The sequence below is a fragment of the Macaca thibetana genome, chromosome 12 (assembly GCF_024542745.1).
Source record: "Macaca thibetana thibetana isolate TM-01 chromosome 12, ASM2454274v1, whole genome shotgun sequence".
In the NCBI taxonomy this organism is placed as follows: domain Eukaryota; kingdom Metazoa; phylum Chordata; class Mammalia; order Primates; family Cercopithecidae; genus Macaca; species Macaca thibetana.
Genome location: NC_065589.1, coordinates 40,475,416 through 40,488,779, shown reverse-complemented (window position 1 = coordinate 40,488,779; position 13,364 = coordinate 40,475,416). Strand labels below are relative to the sequence as shown.

The window sequence follows — 13,364 nt, the reverse complement described above, 5'->3', positions numbered from 1 at the left end:
GCAAACAACTGCCCTGCAGCCAACTCTCACCAGCACAGAGGGAGTCCATCCTCCATGAATTTTTAGACAAACATTCTGAATCCAAGATTATCTTCTCACAGCCTATCATGAGGAGTTTACTTTAACTACAAAACTGTACTAAGAAATGTAAATTAATCATATTAGCATAAGCAAGGCTATTATTTATTTATTTTTATTTATTTATTATTATTTTTTGAGACGGAGTTTCGCTCTTGTTGCCCAGGCTGGAGTGCAATGGCGTGATCTCAGCTCACCGCAACCTCCGCCTCCGGGGTTCAAGCAATTCTCCTGCCTCAGCCTCCCGAGTAGCTGGGATTACAGGCATGCACCACCACACCTGGCTAATTTTGTATTTTTAGTAGAGCTGGAGTTTCTCTGTGTTGGTCAGGCTGGTCTCAAACTCCCGACCTCAGGTAATCTGCCCGGCTCAGCCTCCCACACCTGCTGGGATTACAGGTGTGAGGCACAGTGCCCAGCCAAGCAAGGCTATTTAGAAAGGAAAATCAGCCAGGCGCAGTGGCTCAAGCCTGTAATCCCAGCACTTTGGGAGGCCGAGACGGGCGGATCACAAGGTCAGGAGATCGAGACCATCCTGGCTAATCTGGTGAAACCCCGTCTCTACTAAAAAATACAAAAAACTAGCCAGGCAAGGTGGCAGGCGCCTGTAGTCCCAGCTACTCCGGAGGCTGAGGCAGGAGAATGGCGTGAACCCGGGAGGCGGAGCTTGCAGTGAACTGAGATCCGGCCACTGCACTCCAGCCTGGGCGACAGAGTGAGACTCCGTCTCAAAAAAAAAAAAAAAAAGAAAGAAAGGAAAAATCAAATAAGAAAGTATTAGCCTAATGTACTCTGGAGTCAAAACAAATCAGTTTTATGTAATCAATTATTTTAGACTATCCGAAGCATAATGCTTAAGTTTAAAAGAGGAGATAAAAATAGGAAGACAAGATACTTGAGAGGCTGTGGCAGTAGGACTGCTTGAGAGCCCAGGAGTTGGAGGCCAACCTGGACAACATAGCAAGACCTCATCTCTTTTAAAAAAAGGATCACAAAAACACAGTTGCAAAACAATTTCAAATAAAGAGGTACTGAAATGAAAATGAGGTTAACAGAATAAATTTCTGAATTTATTCAGAAACAACTTCACCATGAAGTATCTCAAGAATAAGCAAATCACTTTTAGTAAAGGGGGTACCTTGGAAAATTTCATGAATAATGTACTAAAGAAGTAGTTTTTTTTCTCTATGTGCTACACGTTAGTTTGGCCACCAAATTACCCACTTATTTAGATATATACCTTATTATTCATAATAATGTCAAGCAGTTAATCCATATTTGATAAGAATAACCATAACCATTACCTGTGTATCTCATGCCAGTAACTTAAAATACAAAATTCTTTAACATTCAACAATTAAAAGAACATATTAAACTAGAAGCAGCTTTCAACTTTAAAACACAGGCTGGAGTCTAGGGAAATGCTTAGATAACAGAACTGATTTCATTAGTATGAATCCCTGCCGGTTTTTCATTCTGCAGTGCTTTCAACATTTGCTGACTACTGACTATTATGGCAGCAGGCAAAATTAACCTTCTTCAGTGAGACAGTATTTCACCTGAAAACTAGAAGACTGTCCTCAAATATAGTCTCTCCACATTTCTATGAATTATATTCATAGTACACAGCTGCTGCTTCCTCTAAGTATCTAGAAGGCAAAGACAGCTTATTCCATGCAGTGAAGGGCAATAAGCAGCAACCAAGCCCTGAGTCCTCCGTAACTGGAAGGAGAGGAGGCCTTAAGCTTTGTTTAAGTGAGCACAAAGGACAGCCCCCTCCCCTAGCAGCAATATATCAGCACAACAGGAGTGGCTCTGCTCCTGTGTCTCCTAGACAGGGTAGCTATAGTGGCCACTCAGCACAAAAGAATTCTTCCCCTCCTCCCCTCCATCATCCTCAGTGCTTCAGCATTCTCCTAAAGCCCAGCTTCTCCAATCCTACAACTACTCAGATAAAAAAGCATAAATACCTTCCAGTACTTTAGGGCCTATAACCTAACTCTATAGCATGACATTCTGTGCTTCCACAATCAAGCTCAATTCCCATTTTTCTCTCATCACTCACTTTACAAACCCAAAGATTCTGTTCAATTGGACTATTTGCTGTTCCCTGAATATGTCCATTAGCATTACTTCAACTTCAGCCCTTTGCGTTCCTAGTTTCATTTACCTGGAATATACATATATATCCTCTCTCAGCCTCTCTTGAAATCACCTCAAGGATATCTGCCTCACACATGAACTTAAATCCGGTATTTTTTTTCTTTTTTTTTTTTTTTTTTTTTTTTTTTTGTAGACAGATTTTCGCTCTTGCTGCCCAGGCTGGAATGCAATGGCGCAATCTTGGCCCACTGCAACCTCTGCCTCCTGGGTTCAAGCGGTTCTCCTGCCTCACCCTCCCAAGTAGCTGGGATTACAGGAGTATGCCACCATGCCCGGCTAATTTTTGTACTTTCAGTAGAGACAGGATTTCCCCATGTTGGCCAGGCTGGTCTCGATCACCTGACCTCAGGTGATCCATCCACCTCGGCCTCCCAAAGTGCTGGGATTACAGGCTTGAGCCACTATGCCTGGCCTGCTTCTTTTTTTCTCTTTTCTGAGACAGAGTCTCACTCTATCACCCAGGCTGGAGTGCAAGGCTGTGATCTCGGGTCACTGCAACCTCTGACTCCCAGGTTCAAGCGACTTTCTCATCCCTCAACCACCTGAATAGCTGGGATTACAGGTATGCACCACCACGCCCAGCAATTTTGTGTGTATTTTTAGTAGAGACAGGGTTTCATCACATTGGCCCAGGTTGCTCTTGAACTTCTGGCCTCAAGTGATCTGACCACCTTGGCCTACCAAAGTGCTGGGATTACAGGCATGAGCCACCATGCCAGGCCAAGTCCAGTATTTTTTAAAACTGGTCTATGAACCACAGCACTCCCCCAACCTTCCAAATGATATTAATATCTTCCTTTAATGCTCCTATTTGCAATTTATTCATATATTCTATGGCATTTATTCTCCACTTAAAAATACTCTCCCTTGACCTTACTTCTCTAGTTGTTTTTCTCACCTTTTGTTGTTATTGTTGTTGTTTTGAGATGGAGTCTTGCTCTGTTGCCCAGGCTGGAGTGCAGTGGCACAATCTCGGCTCACTGCAACCTCCACCTCCCAGATTCAAGCAATTCTCCTGCCTCAGCCTCCTAAGTAGCTGGAATTACAGGTGTGTGCCACCACACCCGGCTAATTTTTTGTATTTTTAGTAGAGATGGGGTTTCACTGTATTAGCTAGGATGGTCTCGATCTCCTGACTTCGTGATCCACCCGCCTGGCCTCCCAAAGTGCTGGGATTACAGGCGTGAGCCACTACACCCAGCCAGTTCTCACCTTTTTTCAAAATCAAACTTCTTAAAGAGTATTCAGCTTTTGCTATCCCCACTTTCACCGTCAACCTACTGTAATGTGGTTTACGCCCTCACCATTCCACTTTACACTCTCCTCACCAACGGTTAGCAGGTGGACTCTTTATTGCTAAATCCAATGGACACTTTCAAATTTCATCTGTAACTCAAACAACAAACACTGATGAGTTTTACTTTGAAAACTCTCCACCTTTGGCTGCCAAGATTAGGTTCTCTCTTCATTTCTGTAATTTCCTTCAATGCTGGGTTTCATCTGAATTCTGTGTCTTCAATCCTCTACTTTTCTCTGTCTCCCTGGTGACCCGTGATTCCAACTGTTCTCAGATACTAATAACTCAATCATTCCCTCTAACCTTTATGAGTTTCACACTCATTTATCCAAGTGCCTGAATATACTCCTTGGGTACTTCAGTATGAAAGTGTCCCAAACCAAATCATTATCTCTAACTCCTGGGTCAGTTTTAACTCCACTTTCTAAAAACCAAAATCAACACAAATTATAACTCTTCCTGGATTCCCAATTACAATAAATGGTTACCATACAACCAGCTGCCAACAACAGAAATTCCGGGGTCATCTTTGGCTCCTCTTCTGCTTTTAAACATTAAACTTCATATTTAACATCACTCTTCATTCTGACAATTCTGGGTTTTTTTGTTTTTGTTTTTGTTTTAGAGACAGGGTCTCACTACGTTGCCCAGGCTGGTCTTAAAACTCCTGGGTTCAAGCAATCCTCCCATCTCAGCCTCAGCCTCCCAAAGTGCTGGAATTACAGGCATAACCCATAGCACCCGGCCTGACAATTCTTTCTTACTAGCTCTCACGCCCATCCCTTTCTCTCCCTTCTACTGCTTTAGTTCAGGCACTCAGTGATGCTTATTAACATCACTGCAACAACATAACAGGCCTGGTGCAGTGGCTCACACCCATAATCCCAGCACTTTGGGAGGCCAAGGTGGATCACTTGAGGCCAGGAGTTTGAGACCAGCCTGGGCAACATGGTGAAACCCTGTCTCTACAGGATATACAAAAATTAGCCAGACGTGGTGGTACACGCCTGTAGTCCCAGCTCTTGGGAGGCTGAGGTGGGAGGATCATTGGACCCCAGGAGGTCAAGGCTGCAGTGAGCCAAGATCATACCACTGCACTCCAGCCTGAGTAAAAGAGCAAGACCTTGTCACTAAAAAAAAAATAATTAATTTTAAAAATAGCATAACTGACGTTCTCAGTCTTCCTCCCTTCAATTATCTCTCCAAACTGTCACCAGAGCCATCTCTCTAAAATGCAATCTGGTCTGCTCAAAATCTTCAGGGCTAAATTCAAACTCCTAGGCCTGGCACAGTGGCTCACGTCTGTAATCCCAGCATTTTTGGAGGCCAAGGCGGGTGGATCACCAGCCTGACCAACATGGCGAAACCCTGTCTCTACTAAAAATACAAAAATTATGGCCGGGCGCGGTGGCTCAAGCCTGTAATCCCAGCACTTTGGGAGGCCGAGACGGGCGGATCTCGAGGTCAGGAGATCGAGGACCATCCTGGCTAACACGGTGAAACCCCATCTCTACTAAAAAATACAAAAAACTAGCCGGGCGAAGTGGCGGGCGCCTGTGGTCCCAGCTACTCGGGAGGCTGAGGCAGGAGAATGGCGTAAACCCGGGAGGTGGAGCTTGCAGTGAGCTGAGATCCGGCCACTGCACTCCAGCCTGGGCGACAGAGCCAGACTCAGTCTCAAAAAAAAAAAAAAAAAAAAAAAAAAAAAAAAAAAAATTATTAGCCAGGTGTGGTGGCACATGCCTGTAATCCCAGCTACTCAGGAGGCTAAGGCATGGAATCGCTTGAACCCGGGAAGCAGAGGTTGCAGTGAGCCAAGATCACCCACTGCACTCCCACCTGGGCAACAGAAGGAGACTCCATCTCAAGAAAAAAAAAATTCAAACTCCTTAGCTGACATACACTGATCCTTCATGTGCTGGTCCCTGCCTAGCAGTGAAACCTTATTCTCCTCCCTCTATTAGCAAATATCCTATCCTCCAGCCACAACTATCTACAATGCCTGGAACATGGCACCCTCTACCTTATCTCAATTATCTCTATACATGCTGACCCCCTCTTCTTAGAAGGCCTTTTCCCACTCTATTCACCTCTCATGACCACCGAGACATCACTTCCCTGATTATCTTCTTAAATGTTCCCATACTGCTTACTTATCTATCATAATCATTTGTTTGCATATCTGTCTCTTCTATCAGATTTCAGTTTCTTATTGGCATGCCTTACTCTTCTTTGTATTTCCAGTCAAGCACAGAGCCTGGTACTTTGAAGATACTCAATATTCTTATTAAACAGTTTTCTGTGACAGGTTTGTATGTCTTGTCTTCCCTACAAGTTTACAAGCGGAGGGTCCAAGTTTTTTCACCTCTCTAACCTCTGTAGTGCCAAACAAATACTAAGCAATTTTTAAACGTTTGTTGAATAAATAAGATTGACAGCACTATTTTCTGTGTATCATAGAATCTTACTCATGCGTCATACTTCTGTATGCAACAGTCAGTTCAAACAGATCTTTTCAGTTTTTTGCATTCACAGTTGAGAATAAGAGATAATTCACCTACATTTCATAAGAATATGTGAACAACTGGATTTAAAATTTTTGGATTTTAAATTTCCAAAAATAAGCTGCCACTTTCCCTAGACACTCCATTTGGTGATGTCTTCCCAACTCTTAACCACTATAATAACAATCACTTGTACCACTTGTTTAATGGCCTCATGCTTGCTTAAGGCAGTCATCAAGTTTTTCACCTTCTCTCTTTTTCACAAACCAGCCTTGAAAATGAGAAGATCCTGTACAAAAAACGCCTAAGTTTGTCTCCAACGAGCTCAGTGTCTTTTGTATGCTGTCTCTCCTTCTCTTCCTTGCAAAAAGCAGCCAATACAGAACAGTATGACACGCTGGTTACAAAACAGTGAAAGCATTCAGCTCTGAGTCTGGGACACTAGGTCATCAAAGAAAAGAGAACACCAAAGAGAGCTGGGTGATTTGGTTAGAAAGGATACTCAGCCCCAAAGCAGAAGAAACGGGTGATGGAAAGATTAAGTGAATATACAGGATCAAAGAGAGAACTGAAAGTCTCTTAGACTGCAAAAGATACGGAAAACACAACAGTCCTCATTTTCAAATGTACAATATTCATGAGGAGGGTTTTATTATGCTATTTCAAAGTCAAAAGAATAAGACCTTTGCTTAAAAGCACTCTAGAGGCCGGGCGCAGTGGCTCACTTCTGTAATCCCAGCACTTTGGGAGGCCAAGGCAGATGGATCACTTGAGGCCAGCAGTTCAAGAGCAGCCTGGCTGCACATGACGAAACCCCATCTCTACTAAAAATAAGTGGTGGTGGTGCACACCTGTAATCCCAGCTATTTGGGAGGCTGGGGCACAAGAATCGCTTGAACCCAGGAGGTGGAGGTTGCAGTGAGCCGAGATCATGACAAAAAAAGCACTCTGGTAGTCAGTACAGTGACAATTCAGTCACAGGGACAGAGCATCACACTTAACTACTGCCAATGTGTCACGGACCCAGCTGCACAAGGATTGCTTTTTTTTTTTTTTTTTTTTTTTTTTTTTTTTTTGACGTGGAGTCTTGCTCTGCCACCCAGGCTGCAGTACAGTGGCGTGATCTCAACTCACTGCAACCTCTGCCTCCCGGGTTCAAGCGATTCTCCTGCCTCAGCCTCCTGGGTAGCTGGATTACAGGCACAGGCCACCACACCTGGCTAATTTTTGTATTTTTAGTAGAGACGGGGTTTTGCCATGTTAGCCAGGCTGGTCTCGAATTCCTGACCTCAGGTGATCTGCCCACCTCAGCCTCCAAAAAGTGCTGGGATTACAGGCATGAGCCACCGCTCCCGGCTGGATTGCTCATTCTCATTGAAAGAGGAGGGATTCTAGGAAAACCCAAAAACAAATAAAAAATGCATTTACTCTTACTTGATGATATTAACAAATCTGTTCATTTTTTAAGGTGTGACAAGAGTATATTGGTCATGTTAAAAGAAAAAGCCCTGGCTGGGCACAGTGGCTCACGCCTGTAATCCCAGCACTTTGGGAGGCTGGGGCAGGCGGATCACTGAGGTCAGGAGTTCAAGACCAGCCTGCCAAACATGGAGAAACCCCGTCTCTACTAAAAATACAAAATTAGCCAGGCATGGTGGCGCATGCCTGTAATCCCAGATACTAGGGAGGCTGAGGCGGGAGAATCGCTTGAACCCAGGAGGCAGAGGTTGCGGTGAGCCAAGATTGCGCCATTGCACTTCAGCCTGGGGAACAAGAGCGGAAACTCCGTCTCAAAAAAAAAAAAAAAAAAAATGCCGGGCGTGGTAGCTCACGCCTATAATCCCAGCACTGTGGGAAGCCAAGGCGGGTGGATCACGAGGTCAGGAGATCAAGACCATCCTGGTTAACACAGTGAAACCCCGTCTCTACTAAAAATACAAAAAATTAGCCGGGAGTGGTGGCGGGCACCTGTAGTCCCAGCTACTTGGGAGGTTGAGGCAGAAGAATGGCCCAAACCCAGGAGGCAGAGCTTGCAGTGAGTCAAGATCGCGCCACTGCACTCTATCCTGGGCGGCAGAGCAAGACTCTGTCTCAAAAAAATAATAATAAAAATTTTAAAAAAAGAAAAAGCCCTTCTCTTTTAAAGATACATACTGAAATATTTACAGGTGAAATGATACAATATTTAGAATTGGCTTCAAAATAGTATGGGGGAGTATAACGGGATGCTGTAGATTAGCCACAAGGATTCATTATATATACAGTACATTTAAACATAAATAATTTTTAAAAAATTTAAAAATTCACTCCAGCCGGGCGCGGTGGCTTATGCCTGTAATTCCAGCACTTTGGGAGGCCGAGGCGGGGAGATCAAGACCATCCTGGCCAAGATGGTGAAACCCCATCTCTACTAAAAATACAAAAAATGAGCTGGGCGTGGTGGCAGGCACCTGTAGTCACAGACACTTGGGAGCAGGAGAATGGCGTGAACCCAGGAGGCAGAGCTTGCAGTGAGCCAAGATCGCACCACTGCACTCCAGCCTGGGCAACAGAGCAAGACTCTGTCTCAAAAAAAAAAAAAAAAAAAAAAAAATCACTCCAAGCTTCAAACAAATTCTACATATATCAGTGTATTTTATTTCTTAATGAAGAAAGTTCAAAAAGGGTTAAACAGGATAATTCTAATGCACCCATTAAAAGAGAAATACTCAGAATTACAGTAAAGTCACTTCCCTCATACTTAATTTACCACAATTCCATTTTATTTATTTATTTATTTATTTAGAGACAGAGTCTTGCTCTGTCACCCAGGCTGGAGTGCAGTGGCACGATCTCGACTCACTGCAAACTCCACCTCCAGAGTAGCTGGGACTACACGCACACGCCACCATACCCAGTTAAATTTTGTATGTTTTGGTAGAGACAGGGTTTCACCATGTTGCCCAGGCTGGTCTCAAACTCCTGCGCTCAGGCAATCCGCCCGCGTCAGCCCCAAAGTGCTGGGATTACAGGCATGAGCCACTGCACCCGGCCCACAATTCTAAAAACACAAAAATACATGTATATTTTCATCTTCGTGCTGCATATGTTCAAACTTAATAAGATGGTACTAGAGATTTAGAACAGAACTGACCAGATTTAACTGCGTAACTTCAAGGTTTAGGTCAAAGCTGTCAACACATTGGGCCTCTGAATATTTACATTCAACCCTGAATGGCAGTTAAACACTAGTCATGCACAAATAGCTTCTCAGGAACTAAAAACTATAACTAAAAATTTTACTGGTTGTGTAAACCTTACGCTTTGAGTCTAGACCTATGCTAAGCCTAGAACAAACCAGTTTGATTGCATCCAAAAGTACCAGCAAACAGACTTGGAAGTATGACAGACACTGTTAATTATCCATCTGATATCTAGTTTCCCTTTCTTCCTTACAAAGGGAAACCTAAATTTACCCAGAAAAAAAAAGTATTTCCCAGTTTCTTTTACAGCTGTTTTGGCCAAAGAGATATAAAGTGACATACTTTTTCCCTTTGCTTCTCCCTTTTCTCCTGTCTGGAACACAAAGTAGCTTTTTTGTGCCCACAAGTAGACAAGCACCAGAGTGAAAGACTGCTGTTAGGGATGGAGAAGAAAATATGAAGGCACTGTGGAGCTACCACATCAGCCCTACACTACTTTTGTCTACACTTCTTGTTTTACAAGAAAAAGAAAAAAAAAAAACTTGTTTAACCTACAATAAATCAGATTTTCTGTTATTCAGTCCAAAAGTAATCCTGAAATAGAAGGTGCTATAAAAAAGGTATCAATTTGGCTCATATTAAAAACAAGCACTAGAAAATTCCTCAATGGGCATCAAAAGCAGAATGAATAAGTAAATTGAGTGTATTGCATTCCACACAATGGAATGCCATACAACAATGAGATTTAAAAACATACAGCTATATACAATAATAATGAACGAAACTTTGAACAGTGCTGGGCAAAAGAACCAACACAAAGAGGTACATACTGTATGATTTCACTTATAAAATGTCATGCTGTATAAAAAACAGACAAAACTATTCTACTTGTTAAGTCAGTACAGCGGTTCTTCATCTGAGTGCTGGTTGCATGGATGTGTTCAGTTTGTGAAAATTCAGCAAACCATACACTCTTGTGCACTTTTTTGTAGGTATATTACTCTTTGGTAAAACCTTTAAAAAAAACTGCCCTAGATATTAAGAACAACCAGCCTAGCAAACAAAACTCCACCCTTCCTTCCTTCCTTCAGGTCTTTTCCTTCAGATCCTCATTAGCTCAGAAAAGGCAACTGAATGCAAAAATAGCCAAAAAATATAACCAATACAATGTATCTTTAAGTAAACATAGTCATGTTGCAGGAATTATCCAAATTTTAAACTGTAAAACAAAGGTGCTCAGTAACAGTATCTGTGTGAACTTTTCCCCATGACTCCTAAAGAAACAGAGTATCAGCCAGGCAGGGCAAGCGCAGTGGCTCACGCCTGTAACCCCAGCACTTTGGGAGGCCAAGGAGGGCAGATCACCTGAGGTCGGGAGTTCCAGACCAGCCTGACCAACATGGAGAAGCCCCATCTTTACTAAAAAAAAAAAAAAAATGAAATTAGCCAGGCGCAGTGGCTCACGCCTATAATCCCAGCACTTTGGGAGGCAGAGGCAGGCGGATCACGAGGTGAGGAAATCGAGACCATCCTGGCTAACACGGTGAAACCCCATCTCTACTAAAAATACAAAAACTTAGCCAGGCGTGGTGGTGCGTGCCTGTAATCCCAGCTACTCAGGAGACTGAGGCAGGAGAAATGCTTGAAACCGGGAGGCAGAAGTAGCAGTGAGCCGAGATCGCGCCATTGCACTCCAGCCTGGATGATAGAGCGAGACTCCGTCTCAAGAAAAAAAAAAAAATTAGCCGGACATGGTAGCACATGCCTGTAATCTCAGCTACTCGGGAGGCTGTGGCAGGAGAATCACTTGAACCCAGGAGGCGGAGGTTGTGGTGAGCCAAGATCGCGCCATTGCACTCCAACCTAGGCAACAAGAGCAAAACTGCATCTCAAAAAAATTAATTAATTAATTTAATTTAATAGAATATCAGCATTATGTATCTTTTGTTAAAAAATCACAACTTCAGCCGGGCGCGGTGGCTCAAGCCTGTAATCCCAGCACTTTGGGAGGCTGAGACGGGTGGATCACGAGGTCAGGAGATCGAGACCATCCTGGCTAACATGGTGAAACCCCGTCTCTACTAAGAAATACAAAAAACTAGCCGGGCGAGGTGGCGGGCGCCTGTAGTCCCAGCTACTTGGGAGGCTGAGGCCGGAGAATGGCGTGAACCCGGGAGGCGGAGTTTGCAGTGAGCTGAGATCCGGCCACTGCACTCCAGCCTGGGCTACAGAGCGAGACTCCGTCTCAAAAAAAAAAAAAAAAAAAAAAAAAAAAATCACAACTTCAGGGAATTCCAAAATGGAATGCTAAAGATGTCTTAATAAAAAATTAACTGGGCCAGGCGCAGTGGCTCATGCCTGTAATCCCAGCACTTTGCAAGGCCAAGGCAGGCAGATCACCTGAGGTCAAGAGTTCAGGACCAGCCTAGCCAACATGGTGAAATCTCGTCTCTACAAAGATCAAAAATTAGCTGGGCATGATTGCGGGTGCCTGTAATCCCAGCTACTTGGAGTGGCTGAGGCGGGAGAATCGTCTGAACCTGGGAGGCAGAGGTTGCAGTGAGTCGAGACAGCACCACCGCACTCCAGACTGGGCAACAGAGCGAGACTCCATCTCAAAAAAAAAAGATTATCGGCCTCTCTTGCTTTATCCACCATCGTGGTGTGTGCTTGACTCCACTTCTTGCGTGTCTTCTCACAAGACTTTCAAGGTTAAGTGATTTCTGGTCAAGAAACAAAAGCAAAATCGTCCCATTCCCCAGTGGATTCAGATGAAAACTGGTAATAAAAACAGGTAAAACTCCAAAAGGAGACACTGGAGAAGAACCAAACTAGGTCTATAAGGAATTGCATGATACAACATACTTATGCTGTCTGAAGGTCACAATCATGTTACCATATCGAGCTGAAAATGTCACCACTATCTGAAGAGTTGGACATGTTTTATTGGGAATATATTTTTTCTCTCTGAATCTGTTATGAACCCGTTGATTGGCTAGTTTCAGTAATAAATAAGTGAGACCTTTCGTTTCAAAAAAAAAAAAAATCATCCTTAACAATCCCAGTGTTCTGGAAGAGGTACATGATTCAACTTCGGAGATAAAGTTACCAGGTCTATTGCTAACAAAAGTAAAGGTGAAGAAGGTATGCAAAAATATCATAAGAGAAAAACGATTCCATGGCAACCAACCCTGCCTCAATAACAAAACAACATCAAGAGGACTGAAAAAGGAGGAGGAAGGTACCTGCTGTTTCATGTTTTTGGGGCGACCTTCCAATTCTAGGGCCTAGAATCGTGCTGTGAACATTGTGACATTCAATAAACATCTGTTGAATGAATCTGGCCACTCTCCTTTAAAAATTTTTTTACTAATTATCCACTCAATGTGCTAAGCATTACAGGGAAAAAAGGATGAATAAAGCCTGATGTAATGGAGAAAAGACACCTGGAATGCAAATAACTGGCAACGCGGTAGTTCATGCCTGTAATCCCAGCACTCTGGGAGGCTAAGGCAGGCGGATCACTTGAGGTCAGGAGTTCAAGACCAGCCTGTCCAACATGGGAAACCCCGTCACTACTAAAAATACAAAAACTAGCCGGACATGGTGGCACACTTCTGTAATCCCAGCTACTTGAGAGGCTGAGGCAGGAGAATCACTTCAACCAGGAGGCAGAGGTTGCAGTGAGCCAAGATCATGCCACTGCACTCCAGCCTGGGCCACAGAGCGAGACTCCATCTCCAAAAAAAAAAAAAAAGGGAACATACATAACTGTAACACTACACGTTAAAAATTATGAAAGAGATACCCTAACTGCCTTCGGGACTAAAGGATGTCATGATTTGACAACTGCTTAATAGTTTTGAAATCTGAAATACTAAATCTTAATGAGCACTCTAATCATAACATTCATATTCAATTTTTAAACTACTAGTAAAGTTTGTTTAGATAATGCTTCCTTTAAAGTTTGTTTAGATAATGCTACAATCCATACATTTGTTAACATCCACTAGCAGGACCTCATGTCTATCAGAGAGGACACAGAATATGTATTCTTCTTCTCCTAAGGCATTAAATGCTTAAGGTACACATCATTAACTACATATGCAAGTAATAACTACAGCTTAACATAACTATTCT

General features: G+C 43.2%; 1 protein-coding gene across 3 annotated transcripts in view; it reads right to left on the bottom strand.

The window, feature by feature from the left end:
- Window positions 1–13,364, bottom strand: part of SUMO1 (small ubiquitin like modifier 1) — a 1,087,495-nt gene that overhangs the window by 13,824 nt on the left and 1,060,307 nt on the right. The gene's annotated exons all lie outside the window — the stretch shown is intronic.